The 23084-nt window shown below is 43.1% G+C and overlaps 2 long non-coding RNA genes across 2 annotated transcripts in view; one reads left to right on the top strand and one right to left on the bottom strand.

The window, feature by feature from the left end:
- LOC116747693 overlaps positions 1–4014 on the top strand; it is a 52680-nt gene extending 48666 nt beyond the window's left edge. The window contains exon 2 of the long non-coding RNA XR_004348103.1: positions 495–4014. This is a non-coding gene — a long non-coding RNA (uncharacterized LOC116747693). The remainder of the gene's footprint in view (positions 1–494) is intronic.
- LOC116747694 lies at positions 1540–13419 on the bottom strand. Its single transcript, XR_004348104.1, has 3 exons — positions 13220–13419; positions 7380–7383; positions 1540–1550 (listed from the first exon to the last, which is right to left on the bottom strand). It is a non-coding gene; the product is annotated as an uncharacterized LOC116747694 (long non-coding RNA).
- Positions 13420–23084: the final 9665 nt, after the last annotated feature.

Raw genomic sequence — 23084 nt, 5'->3', positions numbered from 1 at the left:
CTGCATCTGCAGGCGGACTCGCAACCACTGCGCCACCAGGGAAGCCCCTTCCTTTACATCTTTGATTCGTATAGATTTTTTACACTGTTGGGATCACATCTACATATTTTTACATATGCTGCTTTTTTTCACTTACTAGTAAAGCCAAACATTTCCTCAAATTATTGCAGCTCTTCATAACTGTTTTTGATGGCTGCATAATGGTCCAAGGTATTCATAGGCTTAACCTCTCCCTCTTATTGGATGATTGGAGTATGACAACAACAACAACAGCAAACGTTATTTACTAAGCTTGCGTATGGGGAGGGGGTGCGCGTGCGTGTGTGCGCCAGGCTCTAAGTGCTTTAATTCTTACAACTCTAGAAGGTAGAGTTTTTTGGTTTTGCTGTGTTTTATTTTACAAATGGGGAAATCAAGTCACAGATTAAAAATGGTCAGTGTGGAAGACTGGATTATTGTCGTTAACTCTTCCCTCTCTCTGCTCTGTGACCTAGCATTGCAATAGTGGAGATGGAGCCTGCATCCCCGCGCCTTGACTTTGAGCTTAGCCAATGGAAAGACTGCAAACTTGATTGGAGCTTGAAAGCTTTAAGGGTACCTGAGTGTTGGGGCTTGACCTCTGAGGCTTCTGTGATTCACCATGAGAAAAATGTGCCTCAGTAGCTGCTGGTCCAAGGAGAATGAAGAAACACATGGAGCAGACCGAAAACCAGCCTGCAGCCTGGAACCAAGCCCTCCTAACCTCAGGGGAATCCGACCAAGCCAGAGCTGACCCACAGACCTGTGCATGAAAAAAACAGATGCTTACTGCTGCAGGCTCCTGAGAATTGGGGGGTTGCTATGTGGCAATAACTAAGTAACACTATCAGTAATAACACATCCTTAGTCTGGAGTCCACAAATATCTGTAGTAAGCAACGGACTGTACTTTCCTTAAGCAGTCTTCATGAATATTCATTTTACCAACAAGCTTTTCATAAGAATTGTGCAATTATTAGAATTCCGAAACTAGTCTTCACTGCGGTATTTATAAGCAACATGAATCAAATTGAAAAAGTTAATTTTGCATGGCTGAAGGTGGTAAGAAAGCAAATCACTCATATCTATCACAAAATACATACAAGAGAGGACATTTTAATTCAGTTATACAAAAATTTAAAATCTAAAGCAGGTGACTTGGGAAGAAAACAAGAAGGAAATAACTTTGCCTTAGGCTTACCTTTTGCCTAGAGCCTACCTAGTTTCTTACTCCTAGATTTAGGATTTTTGATTACGACTGGTTGAGAAGGGGTTAAGCACGGGGCTAGAGCCAGTCCCAGCTGATGTTAAAGTAGTGCAGAATAAAAGACAGCAAGACACAAGGCAAACAGAGGCTGAAGAAGAAAGAAAGGAGAGGCTCCTCAGCAAGCCTCTCATATCATTCATTAACACTAGGATTTTATCCTTTGGCTATTATAGAAGTTGATTTTCATCAGGTTTAGTTATCCCAATTTCCAAAGCATTTTCCATGTTTCCATCATATTGAGTCTTTTATAATATTTCAAAATGGATCTAATGTGAAATCCCACTGTTTGTGCAGCCGTAACTAAAAACACCCTGACTCCATAGAATTGAAATTATTTTTAGAATGCTAAAAATTCCCCTGGTGCAAGAGATAAGGATGATCGTGACATTTTGAAAAGGAAGTGTTTGGTTGGGTTATGTGTAAAAGAAAGACAGACAGACAGACAGACAGACAGACAGACAGACACACACACACACACACACACACACACACACGGATCAGAAAGAATTCATCAAGAACCAGGAGGACACAGGTTTATTTTTTCCCAGTATGAATCTACACAAAGAGTCATCACTCTTGCGATGGATCAACTAATGTCAGTAGAGTCTTTATTAAGATTTTTCAGGCCACTGATGAAAGATACAGAAATGATAAATTTAGATTCATTTTATAAAGCTTTCTAGATGAGATTTAAAAAGAAAAGCTAATCTTATTCAAACCAGCAAGCACTGTTATTCAGAAGAATAAACCCTTTGCAAACAACTTTCTGGTGGCTTCTTTTACACTTTATTTGAACTCTTGTTTTCATAACAAGCGGAAACTTTTATTATCGTGGTATTGTAGAAGTAAGTTTATTTCCTTTAAAGTCTCCTGTATTCCTGGCAAAGCATTAGCTTTACTGAAGTTGTCAGACAAAAATTCTTTGCCAGCTTGAAAAGTCAAACTCTTGTTTCATTTGGGAAAAAAATAACTCGCTAAAAAATTTCTTTCTGTTTGTAACAGATAGCTTTAAACTACGGTTCTAGCATAGCTGTTGCAATTGGAAATGTTGGAGCAATGAGTGAAAGAGACATGCCATGTGTGAGTGTGGACTAGAAAATATGAGTGTGCAAAAACATAGGTGGATTCAGCCACAGAGCTAGAGAAAGTGCTAGCACAGTGCATCATCCGGTTACCTACCCTTGCCCCCTGAGGCAAGGAAGCTTACGGGCCCCATGGCCTACGTGGCCCCTTCCAAGGCAATGTGTTCACATGGTGCTGTGTTTTTGTAAAATTTGCAAAAGTAATATATTTCTCCCACAACTAGTTAAGACCACTGTCACTTTCCACTATGACTTCCCTTTCTTGTATCGGGTGGCACTAGAGATGGCCATGGCATTTTTGAAATCTGACTAAGGTGGAGCTGAAGGAGGGAGAGTTTGATTTCAGTGGCATATACCTGTATTTCATATTTAAGTTATTACTAGCCATCCTGATGTAGGAATGGCTTTCGAGACTACTTCTACCATCTACTGGGATGACTCCCTTGAAATTATGACAGTGAGGGCCACAGGCAAAAAATATTAATGCGTGCTGTCACACCTAGAAGCACCAGAAGTATGGAGTAGTGGAGGAGAAAGAAGGCTTGAAATACAGAAAGCCAGAAGGTACTCTGTGGAACCCTAACCTTCCAGTCCTGAGACACGCAGAACTATAAGTAGAGGATTTAGTTCTCAATAACCCTAAGTCACAATGGAAGTTCTTTCCCATCAGGAAGAGACTGACAGCCCAGTGTACATAATTATAAAGGCATTATATCACATGAAATATGTTTCATGTGCTATATATTTTCAAATATATGAAATATATTTTAATAGGCTATAGATGTATTTCATTATAAATTTCATACATATCATTTCACTGTATAATTAAACATATATAAGAAATATATGTGACATATATGAACTCAATAGAAATATATCATACATAGGATATAGATTTGAAATCAAGAGAAATTATACTGATAGGAGAAATAAGTTATAACTGAAAGATTCTTTGAGATCATAACAAAATCAATAATACATGAAGAGGAAGAAATAAACTTCGAATAGAAGTGATGTGCAGACTCTTGGATTGTTTGCTAATCCAGTTAATGAAAAGAAGTAAATCGTGTAAGCACGTTTGAAGAAAATTAAATTTCTTGCCAATTTGACAAGAAATACTAATACTGACAGTGATTAACACAAAAATCATAATATAGCGGTAAATAAGGACATCAGTGACAAATTGCTAAATGAGTGTCATTAGTTCAAAGAATGTTTCAGATTAGTCACCGTGTAAAGAAACTTGAAATGCCCTGTATCTGAGAGCTTATACATGAAAGAAATGTGATAGGTTTTCCAAACTTGACAACAGATTCTAAAAATTTACAGGACAGCTTTGGCAGTGAATGTCATTTCAACTTGAAAATGAATTAGGAAGCTGAAAATCAATTTCTAAACTGTCGATTTTTTAAAAATTTAATCAATCATGCTAGATAGAGGAAAGACCTGCAATTTCCGCTACAGAAAAGAATTACAAAATCATAGTCATTTGAAGAGTTGATTAAAGAAAATTATAAAGCTGTGTCAGGGAGTTAATTCACATATGTCATTTTTCTAGATATTGTGATGCTTTTGGTATTTGCTAACTTTTTAACGTTTGTAATATTTTTTTCTCATTCTAAATACATATTTGAATTTTTGTACCTAATTTTGAACTTGTAGTGTTTTTTTCTTAAAAGGAGACCCCCAAAATCATATAGGTTTCCTGCCCGTCTAACAGGCATAAGTAGGCACAAGTGTACACCTGTGCATGAACACACACACACACACACACACACACACACACACACACACACGCAGGCTAACATCATTACTGCTATGCCCCCATATTCTTGGTGACAGGTTTTGCTACCCACTGCAGACATTAGACCTCTGGGATATCACCTGACCCCAAGGGATTTCTGGTTCACTGAGCCCTCAAAACAGGACGGGAGAAAACCTAAGAAGCTATTGCCACTAGAGAGACCACTGTGAACAAGGCTGGATTTGGCCCAAAGTATCTCTAGGAAGACTCGTTTTCAATCATGGGCACCTCAGGAGTTCCGAGCTCTTTCTGCAGTGTCTGGGGGAGTTAAGTTTGCTCAGATCTCAAGGCTACCCTGGAGGCTGTAGAATCCCCAATGGATCGGCTAACAAACTTCCCCCCCTGGCATCTTCTGGGCCTTGGAGGGCAGCCCAAGTGCCACAAGCCCCCTGAAAACCTGCAGGCCGCCAGCTCTGAGATCATCTCACACTGGAGAATGGGTAGCTGCTCAGTCCCTGGGGACCATCAGTGGTGGGGAACCGTCCACTGGTTCTCAGGGGATTTGTTAACGCTTGCTTTGCAACAAGTTGGCATAAATCCCAGGTAATCCAAGGGCTGGCTTCTAAGGTTGTCTTGTACATGAAATACAACGCCAGGGAGTAAAAGAGCTCTGCAACCACTTGCTATTTGGCGATGCACCATGCAGCGCATGAGGGCAGGGAGTTACCCTAGGAAGGGGAGGTGGTGAGCAGGGCAGTAAACACGCAGGCAGGGGCACTGGTGACTGAGCAAAGTTGAAGGCACAGGGGAGGCACAGCACCCGTGGATGTCGCCCGTGCTGTGAAGGGACGTGCGATTCAGACCTCAGCGCTCTCTCCCCACCTACACAGGCCGGCCTAGTTTCAACCCCAAGTCAACCTTGACACCAATCTCGCCTCCTTCATTAGTTATGAAATCCAATCAAACATGGATAAGTTACAGTTCTGCTGAAAACTGGGGGTAACGAGAAGCCTACAACACACTGAATGCTTTGCAAACATGCTGTAGGGACATGCTTTCCTTCAAATGTCTTCTTCCAACCCCACCTTTTCCTGACTCCGGCCCCAAGCAGCCTCCGTCCCCTTGCTTCCCCGTCTCCCTTCTCTAATATGAAATCTGATCACCAGCTTAACACTCAGGTCTGAGGACTTCCTTCTCCCCAGTGGACTGATAAAGTCTTTTCAACGAACGTCTCCGTTAAGACAGGTCTCTCTCCCTACAGAGGAATTCTGGTCCCAGCTGCTGAAATGATAACTGTTTCTCCATATGGCTACCCAGATAAAATAGGAAAGAATACTGTTGCTTGACCACAGATGTGTTAACTGATGGTGTCCTGTCTGAGCAACATATATCATTATGACTCTCTGAATGGGGTTTTGACTTTCGTAAATCAATTTCAAACTTCAAATTTAGTATTTTCTCCACACAGGCCCATTAAAGGAAATTCAGAAAATGCAGGCAAGTTGCAAGAAAAGAAAACTGAATCAGCATCAGTCCATCTCTCGTATGACTCATCGTTCACATTTTTGTGAATTTTCTCCCAGATTTTATAGCCACTGAACTGAGGTTTTGGTTTCTTTGTTTTTCAAACATAGTTTTAACCACACTGCATATACATGCCTACATACTGCTTTGTAAATGTCGATCCTAAATATTTTCCACATTATCACATAGACCTCATAAATATCACTTAAATGTCTGCATGACAGACCCTCAAGTACATAGTCCATGCTATAGAGAACTTTGTTGGCTCTCTATAGCTACTGTAACAAGTCACCATAAACTTAACAGCTTACAATAACACACGTTTATTATCTGACAATTCCGGAGGTCGGAAGTCCAGCCTGGATCTCACTGGGCTAAATCCAGTCGTGGACAGGGCTGCATTCCCTTCTGGAGGCTCGAGGGGAGAATGTTCCCTTGCTTTTTCTAGCTTCTAGAGGCCACCTGCATTCCTCAGCTGAGACCCCTTCCTTCATTTTCAAAGCCAGCAACACTGTATCTGTCACTTTGCTCCTCTACTACTTTTAAGGCCCCTTGTGATTACAGCGAGCCCACTCAATAATCTCCCTGATTAGCAATCTTAATTCTATCTGCAACCTCAATCCCCCTTTGCCGGGTAGGTGACATATTCACAGGTTCCAGGAATTAGACATCTTTGGGGGGCCATTATACTCCCTACCATACTTACCCATTTCTCATTCTTGGACTTCCAGGTTGTTTCTCATTTTTTGCTATGATATATAACATTGTAATAAATGTCATCATTCGATCTACTTTTCCCTTGTTAGGTCAACCAATCTTTTCCAGGTACAGAAGGGAGAAACTGTAGAGTAGAGATGTTGGGAGCAGGTATATGGGATGCTGCTGGCATTGAAGAAGTGTGATTCAGCAAAAATAATACTGGGATTCTAGTCTATAGCCCACCAGCATTGACTAGCTGAGCAATTTTAGGCAACTCACATAATGCATCTGAAAAATTTCCCTGTCTGCAAGATGGGAAAATGACACTTATCCAGGCATTACCACAGGGTCAAATGAGATGATGTAAACTGTGGAGCCACTGCATTACTGGTGTTCATGGTGGTGATGACCATGATTTTGATAATAATCAATGTAATAATTAAAAGTAGATGCAATAACATGGCATTATTATTTTTAACATGTTTACTAATAAGACACCTGGGCCCTCAAATCGTTTGTCTTATCTAGATGGAGAAGGAAAAGTCAGAAAGATAATTTTGGTAAGAATCGAGTTGAGAAAGCACACTGTGTTTTTTTTTTTTTTTTTTTTTTGCGGTACGCGGGCCTCTCACTGTTGTGGCCTCTCCCATTGCGGAGCACAGGCTCCGGACGCGCAGGCTCAGCGGCCATGACTCACGGGCCCAGCCGCTTCGCGGCATGTGGGATCTTCCCGGACCGGGGCACGAACTCGTGTCCTCTGCATTGGCAGGCGGACTCTCAACCACTGCGCCACCAGGGAAGCCCGCACACTGTGTTTTGAAATTTTAATTATTATTTCAAAGGACGCTTCACCTCCTCCCTGATTCCCTGCAGTGGTCCTAGGGTCCATGCAGCTCTGCCATTGCACCAGGGCAGGCTTTCACTCTACGGTCTTGGCACTTGCTATTTCACCTTCTAAGAATGCTTTCCCCCCAGCACCTACTTGGCTCCCATCTCCTTCTTCAGTTCTTTGCTCAAACATCTCTGCCAACACCACCTCCATGGACCAAACTCAATAAAACTGCACTACCACCATGACCCCTGCCATTCTCTATCCTCTTCCTTTCTTTCCTTTTTTTCCCCCAGTATCACTACTAGAATGTACGTTTCAGGAGGGCAGGGATTTACATCTACTTCATTTCCTGCCTTGTGTCCAGTGCCTAGAATGGTGCCCAGTATATATTCTGGACTCAATACTTTCATTAAATGATTGAACACATTTTAACGCAGTCCGAGCATTTGATCCACTGGGTTGTGAAAAAGAATTTACCAAAGGACTCTCTTTAGTAGTAATTTTCCCCACTAAGGCATACTCTTCACACTATGATTTGGACAACAATGGGCCCAGGCTGGGGGGAGAGGGGGAGGGGAAGCAAGCAAACACAAGAGAGCATATACACTTAGGAAGTCTATGTTGAATAAACCAATATCTAAGAGGACTGTTTCCCTGACTCTGATTTGAAAAAGTGAAGTATAAACAGAGAGCCATGTTGTGTAGGTGGCTGTGTTTGGAGCAGGACTTTTGCATAAAGATTAACCCAGGTGAATGCGTCACTCAGGCCTGAAAAGCTGTCCCGTGGCCTTTGATTTGGAGCTGTTGTCATCGTGAAGCGACAACTTGGTTTAATGTTGAAAAGCAGAAATGAAAAGAAATGGTATTTGGTCTGTTAGTTGAGTGGAAATCAATTGAGACGCAGGACGGGCTGAACATCGGCAAAGCTTTTCACACACCCGCAGCCGGAAGAGGCTGGGTTGGGGAGAGATCAAGACCCCGCTGAGCACGTTCACTCTACTCCTCTGCATGAACTTTTCATGAACTGATTTTCATTGTCCTTTACCCACAGGCAAATGGACTGCCGCCACCACCACACCCCATTCAAACGTGCTGTTACTTTACACTTGTGCATTCGTAACTCTTTTCTAATTTTATTCCCCCTGCTCAGAAAAACAGAACAGCTGCTAGCCCCAGCTTCCTGGCTGTTCTCTCAGCCTCCCCTTCCTTCCTGTCCTTCTCCTGCAGGCCTATGTTATTTCTCTTAAAGCAAGTTTTCAAAACATCAGGATAGATAAAGATCTGAGGGCCATAATTCTTGTATACTCCTTAAGGACTTTTTTTTTTGTCTTGGATCCTGTATCCCAAACAATGAAACCGTGCCAAGAATTTATTTCAAAACTAAAGCCAAGATGTATCCCTGTGCAACTAGCAGCAGATAAACAGCTTTCAGCTTAATCCTAACAAGAACGGGCAAATGGACACTGATACTTGGTTTAGTATTTCACTAACATAATCCCTTTCCCATGCAGTGATACTCTTCTGTGACTTATTTGTGTGTGTAGATTTATTTATTCTCCTGGGACATGAGGCTTTTACGACTTTTAGAAAATCCATGTGAATGTTCAAGTGAAAGAAATCATATGTCATGCTTATCTTTGGTGAAAGCACCTGTGCACGGAATGATTTTCACGAACAAAGGTGATCTCCTTCAACCAAAATGATAAGACAACCTCCACGAAAATGGGGATGGAACTTATTCACTCGAATCTTACATACTGACTCAGTAATGACCAAGCTTCAGTACTGGAGTTAAGAGCAGACACAAAGGGTCAACCTGGGTTCAGTGGCAGCTCAGGACATCCATTTGGGGCCTGGGTAAATCACTGATGGGGAGAAGTTGGCCAGTTCCAAGAGAGTTCTGGAACTAAGTATGAATCTGTGTGTTGGGCAGTTTATGTGAAGAACAGAATATGGAGCTGGGAATTAGGATCACAACTGTTCAGTTGGAAGATTCTAGATGTGAAGCTCCTTCAGCAGATCCACACCAAGGTTGCTCTTGGGACAATCCATGGGACAGCTAGCTAATTCAGTTTGGGGAAAGAATTAAAAAGCCTCACAACTCCAGATAGCTGGAAAATGGGTTTGATTCCCTTCTGAATGTTTAAATTAGCTCAAAGGGAGAATGAGTGAAGGTGAATGATTCCAAGAAATACCAGGAATTCACCAGCAAAAGGGACTTTGGCAAATGAGGGCCATAAGTTACTGATGAATTACCGGAAATACTAGAAAGTTTATGTGGACAACCAAGGAAATAACATTTCTTAATTCAGGGCCTACATCTCTCCCCAGGTTCCTGGCATGTGGGCAAAGCTGTGATGGCTGAATAGGGGTGGTTTCGGCAGTAAAGGATTCACAGGAAGTAAAAATTGTCCACATAAATTCTGAAAGGAAGAACTGAGTTGAGCAGCTTTCTAGTCAGTATAGGCCAGAGAGGGACCCAGGAATCCTGAAAACTCTAAAGAATAAGATACAATGAATCAGGGCCATAAAGGAGATGAGGAATTACCCTTCTCTTCTCGAGTTAGCCTGACTCCTGTTGGCTTCTCATTAAGAAGCAGCAAATCTTAGTTATTAGCATTTTCCAGATGAACGTTTTTTTCCATTGAACTCTTTGATGTTATCCAAAAGTCCCTAGGAAAGCAAGATGATATATTCATGAGCTTTATATGAAAGATTTCAGAAAGTCCAGTAAAAATGTTTCCAGATCTCAAAGCTTTCAATAACATTCCAGTTTTACCTCAGACCTACAGGGCTGTAACTTTCATGTATAGAAAAAGTTACAGGAGTTGCCCAATGATTGGCAATTTTTAAAAGCCTTCATTCACTTGGCTTCCTTTTATTTTCAAATTTATTTATTTATTTATTTTTGGCTGCGTTGGGTTTTCTTTGCTGCGCGTGGGCTTTCTCTAGTTGCAGCGAGCGGAGGCTACTCTTCTTGCGGTGCGTGGGCTTCTCATTGCAGTGGCCTCTCTTGTTGCGGAGCATGGGCTCTAGGCGCATGGGCTTCAGTAGTTGCGGCACGCGGGCTCAGTAGTTGCGGCTCACGGGCTCTAGAGCGCAGGCTCTGTAGTTGTGGCGCAGGGGCTTAGTTGCTCCGCGGCATGTGGGATCTCCCAAGACCAGGGCTTGAACCCGTGTCCCCTGCTCTGGCAGACGGATTCTTAACCACTGCACCACCTGGGAAGCCCTCACTTGGCTTCTTTTATTGTAAGAAAACTTAGTTTGAATTTACTCAGGCTGTGCACAGGATGGTGCTAAAATGGAAACAGGAGAGAAAAGCTCTAGGGATGTCCCCAGATCTGCCAAGGGACAAGCCCACCAGTGGCAGAAGTTGTTAACAGAAAGAACAGGGAACTCTGCTCAATATTCTGTAATAACCTAAATGGGAAAAGACTTTGAAAAGAATAGATACATGTATATGTGTAACTGAATCACTTTGCTGTACACCCAAAACTAACACAACGTTGTAAACCAACTATACTCCAACAGAAAATAAAACTTAAAAAAAAAAGAACCCTTGTTGATCCATAAGGCTGACCCAGTTCTAGGGCTTCAGACATCTTGTTGGCATGAAGATCATTTGCAGCAATTAGCATGGATGCTGTTGACTGGGTTTCCTCCAGTTGGCCCTTTTGGCCACCAAACCAGGGGGCTTCTTCCAATTGCTCAAACTCCTTCAGTTTCATGGCTGGCTTGAAGGACCCTGATACAGTGGAAGGTTTGGGTTCTTTTCATACCCTCCCTCACTCCTACCCTGTGGCTGTGCTGTCATTTGAGGAAGTTGGAAGTGGCAGAGTTGGGGAATTGGTCTCAAGACGGATTTCAAATTGTGGCCCCAAACCCACATGGGACCTCAATACAAATAATTTTAAAAACAAACTAAACAATTCTAGTGAATTCTTACCCGTGTCTTGCAGCACCTGCCCCAGGTAAGCAAGAGCTTCTGTCTTGTCTCTTCCCGCAGATGTCTGTCTGTCCTTCCATTTTGGGTTAGTTCTTTGCCCTGTGACCTCACTGTCTTATGAATTCATGGAAAGTTTGAACTTGCAGTTTGGCTTTTTGCTATTTTAAGAGTAGGAGCCATACTCTTTCTAGCCCTGTGTATCTCCAAGAAGCAAATGGAGGTCCCTTCCACGGAACCTACCAAAATATAATTGTTTGTCCATGGGTCTCTGTCTCTGGACTGCCAAGTCATGGAGGGCCCAGCTGTGGCTTCTCCTCTGGATCCACAGGTCTGGCCTAGGACCAGGCACAGAGTAGCTGATCAGTGAAAATGCCTGCTACTGTCTACTGCATTTTCATTTTAAGTAATCCTTTTCTCCCTTGCCTTCCAGCAGTAGCACCTGGGAGCTTGTTAGATATGCAAATTTTCTGGCCCTACCCCAGCTACCGAACCTGAAGTTCTGGGGAGGCGATCTTGCAATCTGCCTTAACAAGCCCTCCAGGTGATCTACTTGAGAACCACGGCCTTAGAGAAATCAGAGATATGCAACTGCTTCTTTCTGACCCTTTCAGGACAATTGCTATGGCTTTTGCTGAGCAACAAAGCAGCTGAGTACCTGAGGAGTCTGCCCTAAGGGAGGTTTCCAGCTGCAGCCCTGATTTCTCACCCTGGGACACACTGCAGACTCTCATACTCAGCTGCTCTGTACTTGCCCATTGGGTTTCCCAAACCTTGAGTCAGTAACCTCAATTTCAACTTTGGCTGTACATTGGAATCACCTGGGGAGCTCTCAAAAAAAAAAATTCAGACCAAATAAATCAGAATCTCCAGGGGTGTGGCTCCTTGTTGTTCTTGTTGTTGTTTTAAGTTCCCCAGGTAATCCCCTGCAGCAAAAATCTAGTAGGGAATCAGTGCTGTGGCCTTGGCTTGGTAGTGATTTCTTTATAAGATAAACTTAACCCCAGTGTTGATTTTTTTGGAGTAAGACATTTCTCTTCTCTGAGCACCCTCCACCCCAAATCACACTGCACTATTCATGTGACAATGAGGCCAGCAAGAATGGGAGTGTTAGTTCTGGGCACACAGACTGCCTACTATTTGGGGTCCAGTCCTGGGTGCACCAGACAACACCCCTTAGCAGAGAGGGTCGTGCAACATTGTGTCTTTGGGTTTCAAGAGCAAAGAAAATACACATGCTCTGTAATTCCTCGTTACCCTGGATTTGGTGTCCCAGAGAGACAAAGGTTCTGACAAGTAAGGTGTTTAACTGGAGAATGCGTTTTCACTTTGAATAAATGTCCAGCATTTTGCCTTGGCAGGCCAGCCAGCCTTGAGGCAGGTGAAATAGGTCACTGTTTCTGCTAAACTCTTCCGTGCAGAAGCAGCTCTACCATCCAAGAGCAGACGTGCAAACCTTTGCAGAAGCTGTGACCCGTGAGCAAGCTCTCCGCCCCCTGCTCCCTGGTGGTGCCCAGTGGGTGCGCCCAAAGAGACACGTGACCAGGGTCAGGACTGACGTAGCGCGGGGCTGAGACCCTAAGTACGCCACCCCTCCTGTAACAGCCTCTGTGCCCTGCCCTGCTCCGGTGTCACGACCAAAACTCCCCTCTCCTGCCTCTGTGGTTGGCAGGACTGCGGCCTTATCTCCCCCGGCCCCATGTAGCACCGTCACCTGTGCATTCTCATCTCCCACCATCATCTGGTCCTCTGAAGATGGACCATCCAGTGCCCCAGCCAGACCTGTCAACTGGTTCCATCACACCTGTGCAGTCTTACCTCCCGTGGACTCACGTAGCTCTATCATCTGGTCATGAAAGCCATTTTCCACCTCCTCCTCCTTTGGACTTCGACTCCCTTGGACTTGCACTCTTTCACCCATGGCTTCCTCTTGATGCTTCCTCTGATAATCACAAGCAGAATTAATTGTACTCTTGATGGTTCCAATAGTGCTGTATACATATATCTGTTCTAGCACTTTTCTCATTTTTATCATGATTGTTTATAATCCCTTCTCCCTCAGTAGACTATATGCTCTTGGCAGTCTATTTCTTACTCCTAAAAATATATACATCCAGGGACTTTCCTGGTGGCGCAGTGGTTAAGAATCCGTGCACCCAATGCAGGGGGCCTGGGTTCGATCCCTGGTCAGGGAGCTAGATCCCACATGCAGGCCACAACTGAGAGTTCGCATGTGACAACTAAGGAACCAGCAAGCTGCAACTAAGGAGCCCACAAACCACAAGTAAGGAGCCCACTGGCCACAACTATGGAACCCGCCAGCCGCAACTCAGACCTGGCGCAACCAAATAAATTAAAAAAAAAAGAATACATCGAAAATAGCAAATTCAGATAAAACAAGTTAAAATTTAAAAAGTATATATATATTTTTTTTTTTCAGTGTTTTTTTAAATTGACGTATAGTTGATTTACAATGTTTCAGGTGTACAGCAGTGATTCAGTTAGACATATACCTGTCTCTTCTTTTTCAGATTCTTTTCCATTATAGGTTATTACAAGATATTGAATATAGTTCCCTGTGCTATATAGTAGGTCCTTGTTGTTGATCTATTTTATATAGAGGTTAATGTTAATAATACATTTTATATAACCCAATATATGCAAAATATTATCATTTCAACATATAATCAATGTAAAAGTATTGAGGTATTTGATGTTCTTTATTTATTTTGCATGAGGTTTTTGGAATGTGGGATGAAGTTTACACTTACTGCACATCTCATTTGGACTGGCCGCATTTCAAATGCTCAATAAGGCTCGTGGCTACCACAGTGGACGGCACGGTCTAGAAGCTGAAGTAGTGCACTGGAAGTTCAAGGTCAACCTTTCTTCTAGGCCTCCTGGCCAGTGAGAGAAGCCAGGTCTCCCCTGAAAGTCTCAGAGGCCTGTGAGAAGGGAGGGCGCATCAGAGGAAAAGACAGCCACCAACCCCGGCAAGGACCTAGGGGGCCCCCAGGGCACAGCAGCCTGGCCTGGGAGAGGGGACAGGTGTGGGCCAGGGCAGGGGCGCCTCAGAACCAGAAGGGGCAGAGCAGCGATTCCAGGGTTCAAGACAAATGCAACAAAGCGAGCTGTTCCAACGAACAGACCCACTTGATGCTAACGTGCTCCCACTCACTTTCATTTTGTGTTACGGGGTCAGAACGGACAGGTATGGCAGACAAAGGAACAGACCATTTATGAGAGGCCATTAATCTTAGCCTTAAGGCAGGGCTAAAGGAGAAAGCAGACAAGTTCCTCCTCCTCAATATATCCACCATTTACAAATCCAATGAGAAGCAGTAAGTGAAGGAAGGTCTTCCTGCGGTAGAACAAGTAATTTTGAGTGTCAGAGGCAGCACAAGAGCCAGAGGAGGTAAGGCCAGCGCCAAAGCTTTTGGGCGGAGCAAGATTGTTTAGCTCTTTGAAGATGGAATGTTCTGGAAAATGCAAGGGGAAGGGCTGAGCTAATACCTTCAAAAGGGAGCAGCAATTTTTCAGGGAGATTTTCTCTATCTATTGCAAAATAACCAGCAGTAAAGCCATTTAAGGAAAATACTGTACATTTAGTTTCTTTATATTCCTCTCTGGGCTTCTTTCCTGACAAATAGCACTGGTATATAGGAGGAGCGGGGAGCCAGAGAAAGCCAGGGCAAGCAGACTGTTTTCTAGCCTGTCACTGGCTCAGCAAGCAGCCAGTGTCTGGCGAACGCATCTCTGATCTGGGGACTGACCACAGGGGTGGGGAGACCCCTGCTCAGGAAACCTTTTTCGGGTGAAAGGAGGAAGGCAGTATTATTTAGCCCTCTACCGCTGTAATAGTAAAACCCTGACCTGCTCGATTCCTCAGCTCTGCTTTCTAGATTTATTTTGGGACAGATAGATAAATTCTTAGACTAAGGCAAAACGAAATATATACAGATCGACCACTTGGGTTGTTTTCATTATTTAAGAAAGTTCATCCAAAATTACAACGGCGCTTTTCCAGGCCCTGGAAGATCCTTTTGCATTTCTGCAAAACAACTGCAAAATAGCTTTGTTAAAGAGCTATCAAAATATGGAATGACTCTGGGTATTTTTAGCAAAGGAGACATTTTAAAATAAGATTTTCACTTAATTTATCTTCTCACTCAGTCACCTTCATGTTTCAAACCAAAACAAAATGAAAAATCCTCCATAAGGTTTGAGATCTTAATGATTTAGATCAACGCTATCCGTCTATACCTTCTCAGTAGTTATTTTTTTGATAGATTCAACACTTCAGAGCTGGTTAAATATGAAACAGCACATAAAATAGTGGACCAGGGCTTCCCTGGTGGCGCAGTGATTGAGAGTCTGCCTGCCGATGCAGGGGACGCGGGTTCGTGCCCCGGTCCGGGAGGATCCCACATGCCACGGAGCGGCTGGGCCCGTGAGCCATGGCCGCTGAGCCTGCGCGTCCGGAGCCTGTGCTCCGCAACCGGAGAGGCCACAACGGTGAGAAGCCCACGTACCGCAAAAAAAAAAAAAAAATAGTGGATCACAGTGCAAACAGCAGCCTGAATGCCAATACTATATTGAAGAGACAAACATGCCTTATAATATGTTCAAAAAATGAAATACCTTTTAAATTAGGAAAAGCCACTTAAATACATGCTAGGTGATTGAAAACGCACAGTTAATGATAAGGAACTTTGTTAAATGCGAAGCCAGAAAACAAGCAGACTGACTGACCTAGTAGGATTAATGATGACTTTTAAAATAAAAACATGAAAATACCTTTCCCCTTTTTTGAGTGGGGAAAACAGAAAGACTCCTTTGTATAAAACACCCAACGTCAGAACTATACCCAGCGCCCCAGCTGTTCAAATATTTTACTGCCAACAAATTTCACAAGTAAGTATGCTCCCCTTCCTGGAGGCTAAGGTTTCTCCTGGGTTTGATATTAGAACTTGCTGGGTGTCTAGACCTTTCCAGATTGTTATGAAATAACTACTACTCCAACTTCTGTCTTTGAGGCTGAAATCGAGACTTGAATCAGTCTGCTTTATTACTCCCTTATCAGTTTGGAAAAGCCTACATTACGCTCTGGGAAATGGTGGTGGGAAGTGGTGGACCGGTCCCACGGACACACCCCTGTCCTTGGGGGCTGCTTTCATTGTGTGCAGGTTACTGTTGTAACCCCCAGGCCTCCCACCAGTGCTTTACCAGGTAGGTTGGAGGCCACAAATGTAATTTACATGTTCAGATTCCTCTTTTAAGGAACTGTTGTGGAAAAGCTTTTCCATGGCTATGGTTCCTGAAGGGAAGTTAACAGTGTAGGTTGGGAGAAAAAGAAAAAAAAAAAAACCGAACTCTGGGGCTTCCCTGGTGGCGCAGTGGTTGAGAGTCCGCCTGCCGATGCAGGGGACACGGGTTCGGGCCCCGGTCCGGGAAGATCCCACATGCCGCGGAGCGGCTGGGCCCGTGAGCCATGGCCGCTGAGCCTGCGCGTCCGGAGCCTGTGCTCCGTAACGGGAGAGGCCACAGCAATAAGAGGCCCGCGTATCGAGTGGAGGTGGGGGGGGTGAGATCGAACTCTGCAAGGGGGAAACCTATGAAAGGATTAGAATAGCTGTGCTAATCTGACAAACCTAGATCTCTCATTCACCACATCTGCCACGACTGGCCTTCTATGCTGAATTTTCTGAACTCTTTTCAAAGTATAAGTTCCAAACAGTTGAAAACATAGCTCATGTCAAAGAGTTTAGCCAATTACATTAATGATGGAATCAATGAGACGGTAAAGATATTTCAAGGAGACTTGGAGGAGCTACGTACTTACAGGCATTAAAGAAGAAGAATGTTCGAATGAGATTACTAGGTTAGATATGAAACTGCTCAATGCCCTCCAGGACAATAAAACTCTAATCTTTAGGGTTATCTTTCCCACCCATCAGGAATGATTAGCATCTCGACCAGGCAACATATACATGTTAACGTGTAACTTCCCAAAGTCTGGGATCTTATTTAATAAAGAGTAAAGAGCAAGCAAGCAAAGGTAACCTCCCACGGCCTTGTAGGTAGTCCTGGGGTGGGCTTGTTAAGCAGCTCAGTGTTAATGACATTGAAGGGAGAGCCTGAACACTCCTGGCCTTATTTCCAAGATTTAGATCATTTTTCTTAACACTTTACTTATTATCCCTTTCCCGCTCTATTGTGATTCATAATCAAGACGGTAGGAAGAGGGACGTCCCTGGTGGCTCAGTGGTTAGGAGTCTGCCTGCCAATGCAGGGGACACGGGTTTGAGCTCTGGTCCGGGAGGATCCCACATGCCACGGAGCAACTGAGCCCATGTGCCACAACTACTGACCCTACGCTCTAGAGCCCGCGTGCCACAACTACTGAAGTCCACATGCCTAGAGCCTGAGCTCTGCAACAAGAGAAGCCACCGCAATGAGAAGCCCGAGCACGGCAATGAAGAGTATCCCCCGCTCGCTGCACCTAGAGAAAGCCCACGGGCAGCAACGAAGACCCAATGCAGCCAAAAATAGATAAATAAATTTATAAAAAAAAAAAAAAAAAGATGGTAGGAAGAATATGCTAGCAAATAGACTTCAGAACGTGCAAGTTTTCCGTACGCCCCAGAAACGTGAAGAATGCAGATGGGTGCATTTTGCGGCTGAGGGTAGGTGGCGTTGGGCAAGGAGACAGGCAAAACTGAACCGAAATAAGTGCCTTTCTCAAAAAACTAACTATAACTGTAGGCTTAAGGTGCCCTATCAGAAACTGATACTCTGGTTTGGAAGCAGCTTGTTAACCGTATTTTGACTTTAAATAGCACACTTTGCTAATGGAGAATGTACATGCACTTTTCTTTCATAGAAAAGAGCTTCTTAGTTAATCCCCTGTTAATTATACAATGCTATAAATGTGAATTTTCAGTGGGCCAGGGATCAATTGGCAGGAAACTGACACCAAAGTGAAAAGTTGAGCTGGGGTGGGGAGAGGGGGAGCGGCTGGGAAGAAAGGAGGGGGAGTGAGTCACAGGTCGTGACCTCCCAGAAAAAGAGCTGATCTTGAACACTTAGAGCTGAAGCTGAAGAAGGTTTCTAGAAGTGGAGGAGCCCCTGCCGTGGAGACAGGAGGCCTGAGGAGCAGCCAGTTCAGGGAGAGGAGAGCTGTCCAGAGTCCCAGGGCAGCCCGGATACCAAGCTGGGTTTCGAAAACTAACAGGAAAAGTGTCTAAAAAGCAGGGACATCATCAGAGGGCCTGGGTGATGGGAGCAATCCATCCTCGCCTAGGAGTACTATTCCACTGAAATTATTTAGAATTGCTGGTGCATGGTGATAATAAAAAGCAGACTGACTCTTGGCTTTATTACTGTGTGGACCTCAATGAAGACCACCCAAAAGAGAACAGACGAAGGCTCTTTATTCAGAGCAAGGGAGTCAGCCACCATCGCTTACAGAGATTCAAAGACAGGCAGAGGAGTGGGAAAGCTTTACAGTGGAAAATAAGGAAGGCTCCAGGTATACCCTGATGGGAGCTTGGTGACATGGGGAAACCGGAGGAGAATAATAAGAAGTGCGGCAGCTTATGTGATTGGTTTGGGGAGCATACTTGGCTTTCTCTGGTCGGTCCTGAGTTGGAAGTCAGGGCAAAAAATAGAGAAGTTGGCATTCATTGACCAAGAAGTCCTGATGTTCTGCGATGATGGCTGTAGAGGTTATGGTTTGGCTTCCTGAGCTGGTTGCTGCAGAAGTCGTGGATCAAAATTCTTTTGTTACATATGGTCTGGCCGCTGTCCATTTATATATTCAGTCTCTCAATTGTTTGTGAACATTCTACTTATCCCTTTATTGCCTGCACCCTAGTAGATGACTCTGTTGGTAGGCCCTGCCTATAAAGATATATGGCTGCAGTTGTACTAAAGTTGAACTGAATAGGGATTGATGTAAAAAAAGAGAAATCAGATTTACCTGGTAGCCATGGGCAGGACATGCTAGCCAGGAAGAGACTCAATGATGGAACAATACTGACTTGGGTTTTGGTGATGCACAAACTGAGCCAAGATATTCCTGGCTTGACCACAGTCTCTTGCACTCTTGACTTGTAACTCCCAGTAATTCTCAAACCTGACTGCACATGACTACCACAGTCACAATCAATCAAATGAGAACCTTTGAACGTGGACCCCAGGTAACAGAAATTTTTTAAAACCCCCCAGGTGATTACAATGTACAGGAAGTTTAAGAATGAGTGCCCTAGCAGCCCTTGCTACTCAAAGTGTGGTCCCCCAACCACTAGTAACATCTGCATCACATGGGAGCTCATCAGAGCTGCAGATTCCCAGGCTGCACCCTCCATCTACTGAGTCAGAATCTGCATTGTAACTAAGCTCTAGGTAATTAGCACGCACATGAAAAGTTCCGGAAGCATTGCTAAACTGTTGGCTCAGTGTGGCCTCTCTATGGGGAGAAACACTAGGATTATTTCCCATTTTGCTGCCCAGGGAAGACATGCCTTCTCCCCTCCCCCACCTCTTCATCTAATTGCAAACAATGCTAGAGGTGGAAGCACAGACCTTATTTTAGAAAAACTGAAAAATGTGTCACCAGCGCTAGAGTTTTTGACATTAAAATGCATGGTTTGCTAGTAGACAGTGTAATTGCTTATCAAAATTCCCAGAAACTTAAGGGGAAAAAAAGACCAAAAGCAGAAGCCTCTAAAAAACTAATTTTGTCTTTTCCCAGGAAAATCTTTTCTGTTGATGACTCAAAGAATATTCTATTAGGCTAGCCAAACTCTTGAAGTTTGCCCAAATAAACCAGTGTCCACAAAAAGACCTCTGATTTTTTCATGTTCTAAATGTATGTTTTTGGGAGAAAGGATTTAGAGTCAGATTAAGTAAGAATAATGAAATATTTGTATCTGTCTTCCTGTGTGTGGAAGAGCTAACATCCAGATATTCTTATTTTGGATGTGAGGAAATGAGGTTAAAATTTACTGACAAAGATCTTAAACTAAATCAGAGAAGTCATGGTTATTTCTCTAGAACTTTACAAAAAAAATAGAGGATAAGACTATAAACTCTACTTTTAATAAAGAAGTTAAATTGTGAGGGTATGGAGTAAGGAAATAACACCAAACTCATATCCACAGGAAGAAATGAAGAGAACCAAAAAATGGTAAATAAGAAGGTTAATATAACAAACTATAAATATATACTTGCTTTCCTTTTTTTCTCTCACCTTTTAAAAAAGATTATATAAAGCAATAATTATAACAAACTGTTTTTTGGTTTCTAACGTATATGGACATAATATGTATAGCAGTAATAGCACAAAGGAGGGGTACGGAATGGAACTATATAGGAATAAAGTTTTTATATCTTACTGGAATTAAGTTAGTACATATGAAGTGGATTATGATAAATTAAGATGTATTTTGTAAGCCTGGGAGCCATTAATGACTTAAAGTAAGCCATTAAGAAAAAAACTAAAACAAAAAAATTTTAAAATACCATTAAAGAAATGAAAACAATACACTAGAAAGTATCCACTTACTACAATAAAATGTAGTAAAGAAGGAAGAGAGAAACAAGATACCTGAGACACATGGAAAACAAACAAAACAAAATGGCAGATATAAATCCAACCATATCAATAATAACTACAAATATAAATGGATTAGGCAATACAATCCAAAGGCAGTGACTGTCAGACAGATAAAGAAAACAAGATCCAACTGTATGCTGTCCATAGGAGACACACTTTAGATTCAAATTTTGAAGGTATGCTAATGTTTAAGGATGGGAGTGGGTGTTGGGGGTGGGTACGTTTAATCTACTATGTGTCAGGCACTGAAGTACAGTGACTTTTTGCCTTAACTATAGCTCTTTTGTTATGGAAGACCCTAGCCCTCTAATATGAGGACAACTTCAGTTCGTCCAATGAGCATCCTGGAAGATTCAAACACCCTCCTCTCCTAATCAGTTCAAAGAGGAGAGAAAAAAGATGAGGCTAAAAACTATCAAATTATAATTTTCAAAAAGGTAAAAACAGGGCTTCCCTGGTGGCACAGTGGTTGAGAGTCCGCCTGCCGATGCAGGGGACACGGGTTCGTGCCCCGGTCTGGGAAGATCCCACATGCGCGGAGCGGCTGGGCCCGTGAGCCATGGCCGCTGAGCCTGCGCGTCCGGAGCCTGTGCTCCGCAACGGGAGAGGCCGCAACAGTGAGAGGCCTGCGTACCGCAAAAAAAAAAAAAAGGAATGGTTGTAGCAGATTTTCCAAAAAGCAGCCACAGCAATATTTCTCATCCTTTCCAGAATTTTGCCATTCCCCTACTAAAAGAAGGACTCGATATACACGCTACTACATATAAAATAGGTAAACAACAAGGACCTACTGTAGAGCACAGGGAACTATACTCAATACATTGTAATAACCTATAATGGAAAATAATTTGAAAAAGAATATATATATGTGTATGTACAACAATCACTTTGCTGTATACTTGAAACTAACACAACATTGTAAATTAACTATACTTCAATAAAAAATAAATTAATTAAAAAGAAGGATCGATTTCCTTTCTTTGGGAAGGACTGTGAGACAACCCGAAGGAAAGAACGTAGCAGAAGTGGCCTCCAAGGGTAGGTCATAAAGGGCAATATAGCCTTTGCTGAGCTCATCCTTACCTTGGGAGGCTCAGCCTTGGCTCTCAGCCACCACGTTGGCCATATGGAGAGATAACATGGAGGTGTTCCGTCCATAGTCCCAGCTGTCTTTGTCTTTTGGTCTAACAGCTAGCATTAACTTCCACACATATGAGTGAGCAAACGTTTGGATGATTCCAGCCCATAGCCTTTCAGCAGCTCCAGCTGATGCCAGGTGCAACAGAAACCAGATATCCTGTCAAGCGGTGCCCAAAGCTCTTATCTGTGAGTGAAATAAATGTGGATGTTGTCTTACGCCACCAAGATTGGAGATGGCTTGATACATGGCACTAGGTAACTGAAACACGACTATAATCTCATTCCACAGTTAGGACAACTAGGTGAAAGGAAAACTCGATTAGAAAAATAATAAGCCAAAGAATGAGAAGAGTGTAGAGGGAACCAAAGCTTTATTAGGTTCTGAAATACGAGGGTTTTGTTGCTATTATTTTTGCCTAAGCTCTGTGGCAAAAAACGACTCTAGTTTAAGGCAGTGCTTATCAGTGTTGAATGTGCTCACAGATCACCTGGGAGTCTTGTTAGGATGCAGATTCTACACTCTGCTGTATCCCTGAAACTAACACAATATTGTAAATCAACTATACCTCAGTTTAAAAAAAAATGCAGATTCTGATTCAACAGGTCTCGTGGGAGCCCAAGATTCTTTATTTCTAACAAATTCCCACGTGATGTCAAAACTCCTGTTCCCAGGACCACACCTTGAAAATTCAGTAGGTGAGGCACCTTTGACAACGTTTCTGCAACACATACAAACGAGCTTCATAAACTGTTTCTTAAAAGGGTCCTTCGTTGTATAATAAACGCATAAGGGAGAAGGAAATTTACTAAGCGATCCATGCAGGGTACAAGCAATGAAGGTCAAATACAAAGCTTGCTAGGATTGCCTTGGTCCAGGGGTAGGTTTTAGAATATCTGAGGTTGGATTTCATTTCTTTTAAGCAATCCTCCAACAATACTATTTCTTGTAAATGTACTTTTGATAAGGTTCGCAGAGCAGATTGTTTAAGGTTAATATCCCTGATGTGAACACAGCGCCAGACATTTTCTGTTGCCGATTAAAGGACGATCCGTATGTTTCAACCATCAAAAAGAGGGTAGAGTTTAGGTCACCTTATGAAATGGAAAAATGCCAACTCAAAACAGGTATTTGGATGAATGTCCACACAGCCATCACATGGGGAAGACAAATCAAGAACATATCGGTGGAAAGGATCAATATCTCCCTCAGCAAACCG

Source organism: Phocoena sinus, chromosome X (genome assembly GCF_008692025.1).
Source record: "Phocoena sinus isolate mPhoSin1 chromosome X, mPhoSin1.pri, whole genome shotgun sequence".
Lineage (NCBI taxonomy): Eukaryota > Metazoa > Chordata > Mammalia > Artiodactyla > Phocoenidae > Phocoena > Phocoena sinus.
This window is presented reverse-complemented; position numbering and strand designations above follow the sequence as displayed.